Source organism: Schistocerca nitens, chromosome 4, assembly GCF_023898315.1.
Source record: "Schistocerca nitens isolate TAMUIC-IGC-003100 chromosome 4, iqSchNite1.1, whole genome shotgun sequence".
In the NCBI taxonomy this organism is placed as follows: domain Eukaryota; kingdom Metazoa; phylum Arthropoda; class Insecta; order Orthoptera; family Acrididae; genus Schistocerca; species Schistocerca nitens.
In genome coordinates, this window is record NC_064617.1 from 914,710,202 (window position 1) to 914,722,859 (window position 12,658).

General features: G+C 45.3%; 1 protein-coding gene and 1 long non-coding RNA gene across 2 annotated transcripts in view; both read left to right on the forward strand.

Moving 5' to 3' along the window:
* LOC126252660 (uncharacterized) overlaps positions 1 to 12,658 on the forward strand; it is a 101,506-nt gene that overhangs the window by 50,083 nt on the left and 38,765 nt on the right. The window lies entirely within an intron of this gene.
* LOC126253503 (uncharacterized) lies at positions 63 to 1,424 on the forward strand. Its single transcript, XR_007545981.1, has 2 exons — positions 63 to 240; positions 1,150 to 1,424. It is a non-coding gene; the product is annotated as an uncharacterized LOC126253503 (long non-coding RNA).

Below are 12,658 nucleotides of genomic sequence, written 5' to 3' on the forward strand. Positions count from 1 at the left end.
AGTGTCAGGGCGACACGATGACCGCCACGTAACTGCAGTGCGTTCTGTATTCCCAGGTGGGTGATTTAGAAGCTTGGCCTGAAGTCAAGGACACAGCAAGCGGTCGATTCGCTGAGTCCGGTTGTGCAGCGGGCGTTGTCGTCGATAGAATTCGGCCGTGTCCAGTATAAATACAGGTCCAGGCCAGCTGATCGGCACCACAGCGCAGCCGCAACACGCCGCTACATCATGAAGGCTTTCGTAAGTACACACAACCACTCGGTAAATTCGGCTCAGCTTCAAACAGATGGTCGTTTTTGTTTTTCCTGAGAAACCGTGGTCATGTTAGCTACCTTCAAGAAGATACACTTTTTTGTTATTGGATCACATAACTACATGCCGCTCTCATTTTCATAATATTCTCCTCTTCCGTATGTATTACACAACTGCTAACGAATATTTTTGCTCAGAAGTTACAGGAGTTATGCGTCGTATCTGTCTTTGACTTTGATGGTAGTTGCGGAATAAAGCTGCTAAAATGTTTAACGATTGTAATGCAAAATAACGTAAGTAAAGAAGTAAATCGTTTATGCCTAGACTTCTAACTATGAGTACATAGAGTGTCTGAAATTTTATGACCATAGATAATGTTTGGTCCTTCAAAGAAACAGTCTCTAACAACATACTTTCCACATAATCTGACGACCTGTATTACAAATTCGACAACACAGAACAATTACGGCGAAAGAAATCATCAGTTGTTGTCTAGACTGTAGGCAAATACATATCCAGTGCATCAATAGGAGACTGGTAGAACCCAACTTCGTACATCATAGATGGACATCACGAATTCCTAACAAGGATTGTATGTGAAGCCTACAATAAGATTCACAGCCAAATCTTTCAAAAAGATGAGAAACTTATAGGATATTCTTGTCATATGTAAACTCAATAAACAGATCCAAAACGTCTATCCTGCCTCCTGTGCGTCAGTCTGCCATTCAAACAGAAGATGACAGACATAAGGCCAAAACATTTTATTAAACATTCAACAATTTCTTCACGAATGAGGATAACTAGGATACCAAAGTTTCGCTGTCACTCACATTCACAAACAAGAGATACTGAAGTATGTACAATGGAATAATTTTCTTCTTGTTGAATTTGCAGGTTTGCTCTTTCCTCGTAGTCCTGCTGGTGGCGGCCGTGTTCGCCCAGGAGAAGGCCAAGGAGACCCTGAAGGGCGCCGAGGCCTACTACGCCTACGCCGCTCCCTACGCCTACAGTGCCTTCGGCTACCCCGCCGTCAGCGCCTACTCCGCCTACCCTTACGCTGCCGCCGGCTACCCCTACTACTACCGCTGAACACAAACACGTCGGTGGAGAAGTGATGGCTGTAATAGGGGACTTTACAAAAAATAAAATTTGTATATAGCAAAATTAAATCATATCTGTTTGCTTACACCAGCCTTACGCCCTTACCACAAGGACTTCCAAGAGTCCATTATGATGAAAGAAACAGAAATGCTTATATAGCAAGTCTCACTAAGAAAAATGTAATAGGTAATACAACGCTACAGCAACTGAATATGCACTGGAAGTATACAAAATTAAATTCTCTTCTATAATAAAATAACACACAGGATTAAACCGTATCTACAAAACCTATGCTTTGGCCAAGCAAATGTAGCCATTATAATCATCACAGTGGACATTTTTATCGCTGTTTAACCACAATTCATGTTAACTGTAGGTGAGCTGTATTTCAGTGTCATGCTGATATAACTTACTATCTCATTGTGTAATAAGTTGTTCTATAATTTTTATATATGGTTGGTTCCAGCCTCAAATCTTAATCGCAAAAACACAACTATCTCTTGGCATTACTGTGGCATCAGCAGCAGGCAGTATGTATTTATGTTAGCAGAGAGGCATGCAAACTAGAAGCTATTTGTTGATGGAAACACTGCATTGACGTCAAGATCTGAGTTGGAAAAATCCTTTTTAAAGCTGATGTAAAGCTGGCACATCTGCCTCTCATGACATTTAGCGCTCACTGCTTGTTACATACGGGTGTCCAGGTGCTTTTAATCAGATAGTGTATATCATCATGTAGCTTATGAATAACACGCTGCATTAACTTTTCTTCATTAATAAATGACTTACCAAACAACTGCAACTCAGCAGCAGTCAAGAACCTGCCTCTTTGTCATTGCCAGCTGAACAAGAAGTCTTTGAAACCCAAGGTTACACTCATACAAAATATCTACATTAACTATTCCATATTTTCTAATATTTAATCTGCAGTGGAACATTTTAGAGGACAGCGTTTTTTTAAAAATTTAAATAAATTCGTATTGCAACCTGTATTAAAATTTTAGGAATATATTAAAAATTATTAATTTCATTTGGTGAGATCATGAGGTAACTACCAAACAGTTTAGTCAAAATTTTGTAAAATATGGTTCAAATAGCTCTAGTAGATAAGTGTTTGACAAATATTTGTTAGTGAAAGTTATAGTAATATATTTTAGTACAGGATGACATTATTGTATCTATCAACTTACAATGATGTGAGCAAGATACCATAACACTGAAACTAAATGGCAATGTTGTGACTGATGTGGGTCACAGGTCGTACATACTTTTAACAATCACTTTTTAAATGTAGCAGCAAAAATAGAATTCAGTGGTTCTGTTGAGGAAGCAAGAGAATATCTTAAAAATGTCGTTCCATGCAACTTCCTTCACTGAAATTAATAGAATTATAAAAATTCTAAAAAACGAAACCTCATATGGTGTTGATGGAATTTCAAACAGAATTCTGAAACGTTGTTCCAGCTTAATAAATAATGTCTTTAGTGATAGAGGCAGTTAACCACTGGTATAAGGAATTTTGGCAGATAGGTTAAAATGTGCAGTTGTTAGGAAGGAGACAAAATGGACTTAAACAATTATCGTCTAGTTTCCTTGCTGATGTATTTTCCCATTATTTTTAAAATAGTCATGTACTAAAGAGTAGTCTCACACTTTACTAGAAACATTTTACTTCTCAAGTCACAGTTTGGATTCCAGGGGAGTTGCTCGATTGAGAATGCTATTTGTACATTCACTTATCAAAATGTAGCACAAGCCTTAAATAATAAAGTATATCCAGGTAGCACTTTTTTGTCATCTGTTTAGAGTATCTGACTGTATAAATCACGTGACTCCGTTGGAAAATCTCAAGTTTCATGGAACTGATGATGGCATTACACACAGCTGGTTTAAATCATACTTAACAAAAAGAATGCAAAATGTTGTGCTGAATAATTCAACCAATGTAGGAACGTGATGGTAAATCTTTAGGGATGTGAGGTCGTGGTCCAAGAAACTCTTCTGTCACTGACGTTTCGTCCAGGACTGCGCTGCATATCATCAGAGGCGCTTCTCCGCTGAGTCTTGCCGACGGACTGGTCTGTCGTACGAGAGCAAAATATATACTGTAGGAAAGCGGGCGTGGTCGATGTGAAAGAGGTAAAGAGAATTTTGCGACTATCACAGCACTCTTATTCGCTTATGACGTTCGTCACAAATAATCCATCACAATTTGAGAAGAACAGTGATTTTGAATCTAAGTTAAAATCATCTCTCCTGAACAACTCCTATTCCATTGACCAATTCCCAGTTAAAAACTGATAGCCAGTAAAAAAAAAAAAATTCCTAGTGCGAGCAGGACTGATACACTGAGGGTTCTGTACAGACTTTTATATCACTAAGTTTTTATGGAACCGTCACTTAATTATACACTCTTTGCCTGTTATCAATGCTGGCAAAATATTGGTTCCTGGAATTCCAAAACTGTATCAAAACCTCCACAATAGTTCCTCAGACTATCCCATACATACAAAAAGAAACAAGTGAGAGATTTCAGTTTATGTATGTAGAGAGAGAGAAGATTTAATAAAATATTTTATTTACTTACTAAAGTATGACTACAGCTTACCTTTTATGTTTGCTTTGAGTAATGTTCGTCTATTATGCTTCTGAAAGATCATGAATGCAATGTATGTTCATATAGCGAAAAGTTTTTTATGTGATATAATTACAATTTAACAAGTTTCAGATTTTTTGCTTTATTTGTACTGTGAAACCTTACTTCTTGCCGAATCTCATGATCCTAGGTTAATGGGAAGTGCCCTATAGGCTTTGATCAGTGAGTTTGGGAATATCACAATATGTAACATAAATGATCGTATCTTCTGACTGCATTGATTTAGAAACTTACAAATTTTACATAGCCAAGACACCGTAGCTCTTAGTATGCGACACGAATTTGAATTTGATACATCAAACGGTTCCAGAGATAAAGGGTCTTAACAGACTGACAAACAGAAGATTGATAAAAAGTGACAAAAAATGTTTTTCGTCTTTTATAATTGCAAACTGACATTTTTCGGGTTTTTTTCCTTTACTTGTACTATGAAACTTTGCTTATTGTCAATGTTCATGATTCTAGATCAACAAGAGGCACCCTATTTATTCTGATGAGAGTTTTCGAGTATCAATATATGTGACATAAATGGCCATGTCTCTTGACTGAAGTGACTTATAAGCTTAAAATATTTAAACCTCCAAAGAACTACAGAGCGTAATATGTGACATAAATTTGAACGTGATACCTCTACCCATTCTTGAGAAAAAGGGTTCTTAACAATCGGACAAAAAGACAGTCAACAAAACAATCCTATAAGGGTACTGTTCTTGCACACTGAGGCACGGAACGCTAAAAACAGAAAACTTTGTTTTTTAAGTGTAGTTGCATGAGTACGACTATAATAATGTGATCATCAGTGATATCACCAATCGTTTATATGTGTCCTCTAAGCTTACTAGTTCCACATTTCTTAAAAGAGATCATAGTCGCCGTTGACTGTATACGGTCAACGGCAACTATGTGGTCTTTTAAAAGATATTATATGACTGTGAATCCCAACCATGAGAAGTTAACCATTAGTTCCACATTGCTTCGATGAAAGAATTGTTCAGATGACCTAGGGAACATGTAACTAACTAACAGAAACACAGCAAATGCAAGTAGTAATTTAATAATTTAGTACAAATTACCAAATTTAAAAACATAAATTGGCAGTTACTACAGTACGTAACACATATTTGAAGACGTCAGTACACCTTGGAAATAACTTCCTCCAAATGTCTCCCGTTTGTTGGATGCACTCGTAAGGGCATCGCTGGATAGCTTCTGTAAAAGTCCTTCACATTTATCACGAAACTGGTCTTATTTCTACTCGAATGGCAGTCTTAAGTTCAACAACTGTCTGGAACCGATTGGCAAAGACACTTTCTTTCAAGTAATCCCAAGGGAAGTAATCTGGAGTTCTTAAATCTGAGGAATGTGATGGCTATGTCAAACCGCCAAGGTGGGATATTAAACAGTGAGGAAAAGTGCGCCAGCGTATAACTATGCTGTAATGTGCTGTGTGAACCGTTGCGTCATCTTGCTTAAAGTAAATTTTACACAGCACTCATCTTGGTTGCAATTCCAGAATGAGGAAATTATCATTTGCAAAATGCGTGGCACCAACCTTAAAAACACAGGGACCAGAAATGGATGTATTGCTTTCTAACACACCCAGTCATGAAACGGTTTCCTTCATCAGACATCACCAATGAAAAAAATCTAAAACCACTCTCATTAATTAAATAATGACAGTGAAGCACATTGCTGCAAATGCCGAAAAAATCATCCACTTTATTCTTTAAGCCACACTTCCAAGTACACATACACGCAGCAGGTCGTCATGTGTCTGTATGGGACAAATCATCCTTGAAACGAAATAGCAGTTTCAACCTCTACATCTACGTCTGCATGATTACTTTGTAGTTCATACTTACGCACTTGGCTGAAGGTTCATTGAACCACCCTCCGACTATTTCCCTACCATTTCTCCCTACATGGGTGTGTAGCAACAAATATTATTACATTTGGAGGTGAAAATTGGTGAGTGGAATTTCGCTAAAAGATCTCGTCTCGTTTCCGAACAATATTTCGCAAGAAACTCAGCTCTACGACTTAGCCAATATGCAAAACCCCTCAGTATGATACAGAGTAGACAACGAAAAATAAAAATAAAATAAAACCGTTCATACTTAGAAAAATATCACAACACAGACACAAAAAAATGTTTAATTTTTTTCTCGACAACTGCACTTAACTTTTTCATAAACATATTAAACATAGTTTCAGACTCATCTAGGTCTGACAAAGATTTTCGGAAGTTTCGTCTTGGTTGGCATAGTATTATCATGGTGAAAATCCCCTCCCAGATATACCCCTTTTGCTCTATTCACAGCTTCCAAGGTTCCAGTGGTCCCAAACTTTTATTTCATGTGACTGACTGACCACATAACTCGGTGTGCATGATTAATTAAGACACCTTTACACTACTTCCAGGCAGATTAAAACTGTGTCCGGGACCGAGATTCGAACTCGGGACCTTTGCCTTTCGCGGGCAAGTGCTCTACCGACTGAGCTACCCAAGCACGACTCACGCCCCGTCCTCACAGCTCTAATTCCGCCAGTACCTCGTCTCCTACCTTCCAAACTTTACACAAGCTCTCCTGCGAACCTTACAGAACTAGCACTCCTGAAAGAAAGGATATTGCGGAGATATGGCTTAGCCACAGCGGGGGGGTTGTTTCTAAAATGAAATTTCTAGAATGAAATGCGCTGATATGAAACTTCCTGGCAGAGGTAGGAGACGAGGTACTGGCGGAATTAGAGCTGTGAGGACGAGGCGTGAGACGTGCTTGGGTATCTCAGTCGGTAGAGCACTTGCCCGCGAAAGGCAAAGGTCCCGAGTTCGAGTCTCGGTCCGGCACACAGTTTCAATCTTACAGGACGTTTCATATCAGCGCACACTTAGCTGTAGAGTGAAAATTTCGTTCTAGAAACAACCCCCAGGCTGTGGCTAAGCCATGTCTCCGCAATATCCTTTCTTTCAGGAGTGCTAGTTCTGCAAGGTTCGCAGGAGAGCTTCTGTAAAGTTTGGAAGGTAGAAGGCGAGGTACTGGCGGAATTAGAGCTGTGAAGACGGGGCGTGAGTCGTACTTGGGGAGCTCAGTCAGTAGAGCACTTGCCTGCGAAAGGCAAAGGTCTCGAGTTCGAGTCTCGGTCGGGCACACAGTTTTAATCTGCCAGGATGTTTCATATCAGCGCAGAATCCGCTGTAGACTGAAAATATCGTTCTAGAAACAATCCCCAGGCTGTGGCTAAGCCATGTCTCCGCAATATACTCTCTTTCAGGAGTCCTAGTACTGCAAGGTTCGCAGGAGAGATTCTGTAAAGTTTGGAAGGTAGGAGACGAGGTACTGGCGGAATTAGAGCTGTGAAGACGGGGCGTGAGTCGTGGTTGGGTAGCTCAGTCGGTAAAGCACTTGCCCGCGAAAGGCAAAGGTCCCGAGATCGAGTCTCCGTCGGGCACACAGTTTTAATCATCCAGGATGTTTCACATCTGCGCAGACTCCGCTGTAGACTGCAAATTTCGTTCTAGAAACAACCCCCAGGCTGTGGCTAAGCCATGTCTCCGCAATATACTCTCTTTCAGGAGTGCTAGTTCTGCAAGGTTCGCAGGAGGGCTTCTGTAAAGTTTGGAAGGTAGGAGACGAGGTACTGGCGGAATTAGAGCTGTGAAGACGGGGCGTGGGTCGTGCTTGGGTGGCTCAGTCGGTAGAGCACTTGCCTGCGAAAGGCAAAGGTCCCGAGTTCGAGTCTCGGTCGGCACACTGTTTTAATCTGCCAGGATGTTTCATATCAGCGCACACTCCGCTGTAGACTGAAAATTTCGTTCTAGAAACAACCCCCAGGCTGTGGCTAAGCCATGTCTCCGCAATATACTCTCTTTCAGGAGTGCTAGTTCTGCAAGGTTCGCAGGAGGGCTTCTGTAAAGTTTGGAAGGTAGGAGACGAGCTACTGGCGGAATTAGAGCTGTGAAGACGGGGCGTGAGTCGTGCTTGGGTAGCTCAGTCGGGCGTCTGCGTTCGGCAGGGCAGCAGTGCGCACCGCGCTCGGCCGTCCACGCCGCTGCGCGCGCGGAGCGTTTTGTTTACTTCCTCGTCAAAGCGCTTCTCAGTCGAACAAGCTGTAATGGCCAACTCTTACAGGAAGAACACTCTTAAGTTCACCTTCTCAAACGAATACGCACGACCCAAAGCACTGGCCGTCGAACGCTTCCTACGCGAAGACGTGAAGATCCCGCGTGACGAACTCATCGGCATACACCTATCGATCATTAGCAGCGTCGTTTATGTTAAGATGACTTCCGACGCTGCCTGCAACGAGATCATTCAAAGGACGCGACACGGACTAAAATTTCGGCACTCCGACGGAAACGTCGGGCCTGTGGATGTCGACCATGCAGGACTTGGCCTTCGGACGATCCGTGTATTCGAACTGCCTTTCGAGGTGAATGAAGATGAAGTCATCGCGGCGCTAAGCCCGTTCGGAAAAGTCCAGAGCCACGTAGCCGAGACATGGGCACAGTTTACGACGTATCCGGTGCTTAATGGTGTGAGACAAGTCCGAATCGATCTCAAACGGCACGTTCCCTCGTACATTTCTATCGGCGGCTGCCGTGCGGTGGTCATTTACGACGGACAACCTCGAACATGTTCCGGTTGTGGCAAAGAAGGCCACGTCCGTAATGAATGCCTGCAACGCCGCATCACTCAACTAAGGCCCGACGATACGAACACCGACAGAACCACGACCACCCTTCCAGTCACCTATGCGGCGACACTGCACGTCCAGCCTTCACAAGGCGCCGTTCATGAGCGTCTCTCTGGTCTGATACACCCGGAGGCGTCCCAGCCCCTTGACACCGGCGATGCCGCCCGTGAACATGTCCAACAGCCGGACACACCCACGCTAGAAGATCACAAGGATACCAATGAGAGTGTTCTGGAGAATGACGACCGCATCATATCACCCGCGGCTTTGGACCGGAACGACGTGAATCTCTTCCTTCCTCCGACACCGAAACTCATTGCCGAAAGCAGAAGTCGCCCAAACGACGAAAAAAACGCCGCAAGACATCAGACTCGACCATTGAGCCCCCTCCGCAGGACGAAGAGATGCCACATCACTCCGACGGAGAACACGATAACACTTTCTCCTCTGCCACGGAGACGCGTCATCCACAAGACGGTGAACCGTCCAACAGAGATCGTGCGCAAGCCCTGCGCCCAGAAGACATGGGGCATAGCACGCCTGTTGTCACCGACGCCATTGAGCCGACTCGGCCAGAGCTGCCACCTCTCGCCGATGTCAAACCTGTCGGACACCTTTCATGGGCGGATGACACGGATTTCCCACCTCCTTCTGATGCGGAAATGAGAACTGTTTCTCCGTTAGACCAAAACTAAAATGGGGGAAGTTTCTACGGCGACTCCTGCGACTTCTATGGACTTACAGCATCCACCACAACAATCTTCACCAGCTACGCACCTATCGGCACCACGGATCTCCCATCAGGCGTACCGAATAGCTACTATCAATACTAATAATATCGGCTCCCACGCTAAACTTCAACTGCTCCGTGACACGCTCAGAGCAGCGGACATCGACATCGCCCTATTACAAGAACTGAGGACAGCGACTTGGACTGGGTGTTATGGATATGAGACGTACGCCGCCCCTGCAGCTATGGAACACACAGGCGCAGCCATCCTCCTCCGAGAAGGAATTGCAGTTTCCGATGTCGCATACCTCCCAGCAGCGCGAGGGGTGGCCATAACAGTTGAAGGACTCAAAATCATCAATCTCTACGCCCCATCGGGCACTGACAAACGGAGGGATCGCTCCCAGTTCTACGCAGAAGATATCACGCCTTTATTCCTCGGTCGATACGATCATCTCATCGTAGGTGGAGATTTCAACTGTGTTCTCGAGCGCACAGACCAATACCCCCATTTCACCACATGTCCGGAACTTCGCTTCCTCGTCCGCCGCCTTCGTCTCCTCGATACTTGGCGAGTGGTCCACGGCGACCGCCCGGGGTATACACACATCACGAGCCACTCCGCCAGCCGACTCGATAGAATATACATCTCTGACGCTCTGAAATCAGTTCTCCTCGACGCGGAACGTTGGCCGTCTGCCTTTTCGGATCACGACATCTACATCTGTACCATGAACCTACGTCGACGATCTATATGGCGCAGTGCAGGACCTTGGAAACTCAATGTCGCGCTGCTGCAGGACCCTGAATGTCGACAACAGGTCTCCGACCCGTGGCACACCTGTGTTCAACGCATTATGCGTTATGAGACCACACTGCAGTGGTGGTTGCTGTGCGCCAAACCGGCCATCCGACGCACATTGACACACTATGGCAGAGCCAAAGCCAGGTGGAATCACCATACAACTGATTTCTACTATAGCGCTCTACGTGAACTCATGGATCATCCTCCATCCCCGGATCGCCTCAAAGAAGCTCAACGCATCAAGGCAAAGATTTTATCCTTGACCAGATGCCGTCTAGAGGGAGCCATTGTCCGAGCCCGCAGCCAAGACAGGATTAACGGTGAAGAACCTTCTATGCATCATATTGTTCAAAACGTTCGTCGACGCCGACAGGCTTTAATGACAACTTTAGACTTACCTGATGGACGACGGCTGACTTCGCAAGCTACCATTGTGGGTGCATTCACAACGCACTATAGACTTTTCTATCAAGAAGTACCTGCCGGTGCAGAGGCCATTGCTGAGGTTGCCCAGGAGACACTTGGTACTCTCAACGCAGCAGCTGCAACCCTCCTGACTGCTGAAGTGACCACCGACGACGTCCAAGGCGCTGTGGCCAAGGGATCTCTGAATCGATCTCCCGGCCCGGATGGTTTACCTCTCGAATTTTACAGAACCTTCCAAGATTTGATGATGCCACGATGGAGGGACATGTACTGGGAACTTTTGTCCGGCGCGGCGAACCCGCCACCAATGTTCATGGAAGGTTTACTTGTACCAGTCCCGAAACCCGCAGGAGGAACACGACTCGACAGTTATCGGCCGATCACGTTACTCAATTCGGACTTCAAGATTTTCACACGCCTTCTAGCAGTGCGACTCAAACGTGTCTTACGGGACATTGTTTCCCCCGAACAAACATCCTTAGGCGGCGATCGTAATATACAGACAGCCCTCAGTGAGTATCGAGATGTGATCGCTGTGGCAACACACTCGCGACTGCCAGGCGCTTTAATCTCCATCGACTTCAAACAAGCGTTTGACCGCGTCAATCATGCATTCCTCAACGCAGTGATGGACCGAATGGCAATTCCCCCGACGTTCACGCAAGTGATTATGCGGCTCCTTCGTGGAGCAACGTCCAGACTTCTCGTCAACGGCAGACTTACTGAACCTATACGGATTGAACGTTCAGTACGGCAGGGTTGCCCTCTGTCGACGGTGCTTTATGCCATTGCGATGGAACCACTCATTTGCGGATTACGGCGACGTTTGACAGGTATTCCACTCCGGGATCATATGTTCCGCTGCCGAGCTTACGCGGACGACTTGGCCCTCGTCGTACGTTCAGCGGCTGACGTACAAGCTGCGATGCAGTGGATTACCCGTTACAGTGCAGGGGCAGGGAGCGCTATGAACGTGGCAAAATCATGCGCCATGAAGATCGGCCGCGGCCTTCCCGCGGACAGCGTAGTTCCATTTCAACTGGTGGACACCCTTCGTTGTCTCGGATTGGTGAACACGCGAGACATTCGCCGCACCTCGGCGATCAATTTTCGGGCGCTGCTGCAACGCATCCGGGCCAACATACAAAACCACATACTACGCCCTCTGAATATGTGCCAGAGAGTCACCTTCGTCAATACCCATCTGGCAGCTCGGATACCCCATATAGCGCAGATTCTGCCCATCACTGCGACAATGGCGGCCAGGTTACAGGCGGCATTCGGCTATTTCATTTGTTCTGGCCACATCTTCAAAGTCCAGTATGAAGCTCTCACCTTACCGAAGCGGGATGGTGGCCTCGATCTGGTTAATGTGAGAGCCAGGACTACGGCACTTTACACCAATACTATGCTCCGGTTATGGAAAAGCCAAAATGCTAGTTTTACTGGAATGTTGACCACCGAGCTCGCACCTGTTTCGCGACGACCACCGACGTCTTTGGCACACATCCCACCTCCGATGTCACATATCGGCCGTTTCTTTTTGGAGTACAGCTACATCTGCACCGAGCTCCCCAGGACCAGGAAGACGACCACCCGCGACATCTACCGCCTTCTCCGAAAGTCTCCACCCCGCAACCCCGTCGAAACACGTCACCCCCAGGTTTCATGGCCTACAGTTTGGAAAACGATCCACCAACCATATCACACCACTGATACCACCTCTATGTGGTATCTTCTCGTCAACGGCAAGTATACTACAAGACAGAAACTGCATCGCATCGCACTGGTGGACTCACCCCTGTGCCTCAAGTGCAATGTCGAAGATACGGATTTACATCGTTTTGAGTGTGGGCCAGCAGCAGCTGTCTGGACCCTCGTACAGAAGATTGTGGCTTTCTACCTCCGAGTACCACCACATCACGTTTCTCCCACAATGATGATATATCCAGACACGACCTACTTTCCATCGGCTAAGTGGCACGCCATC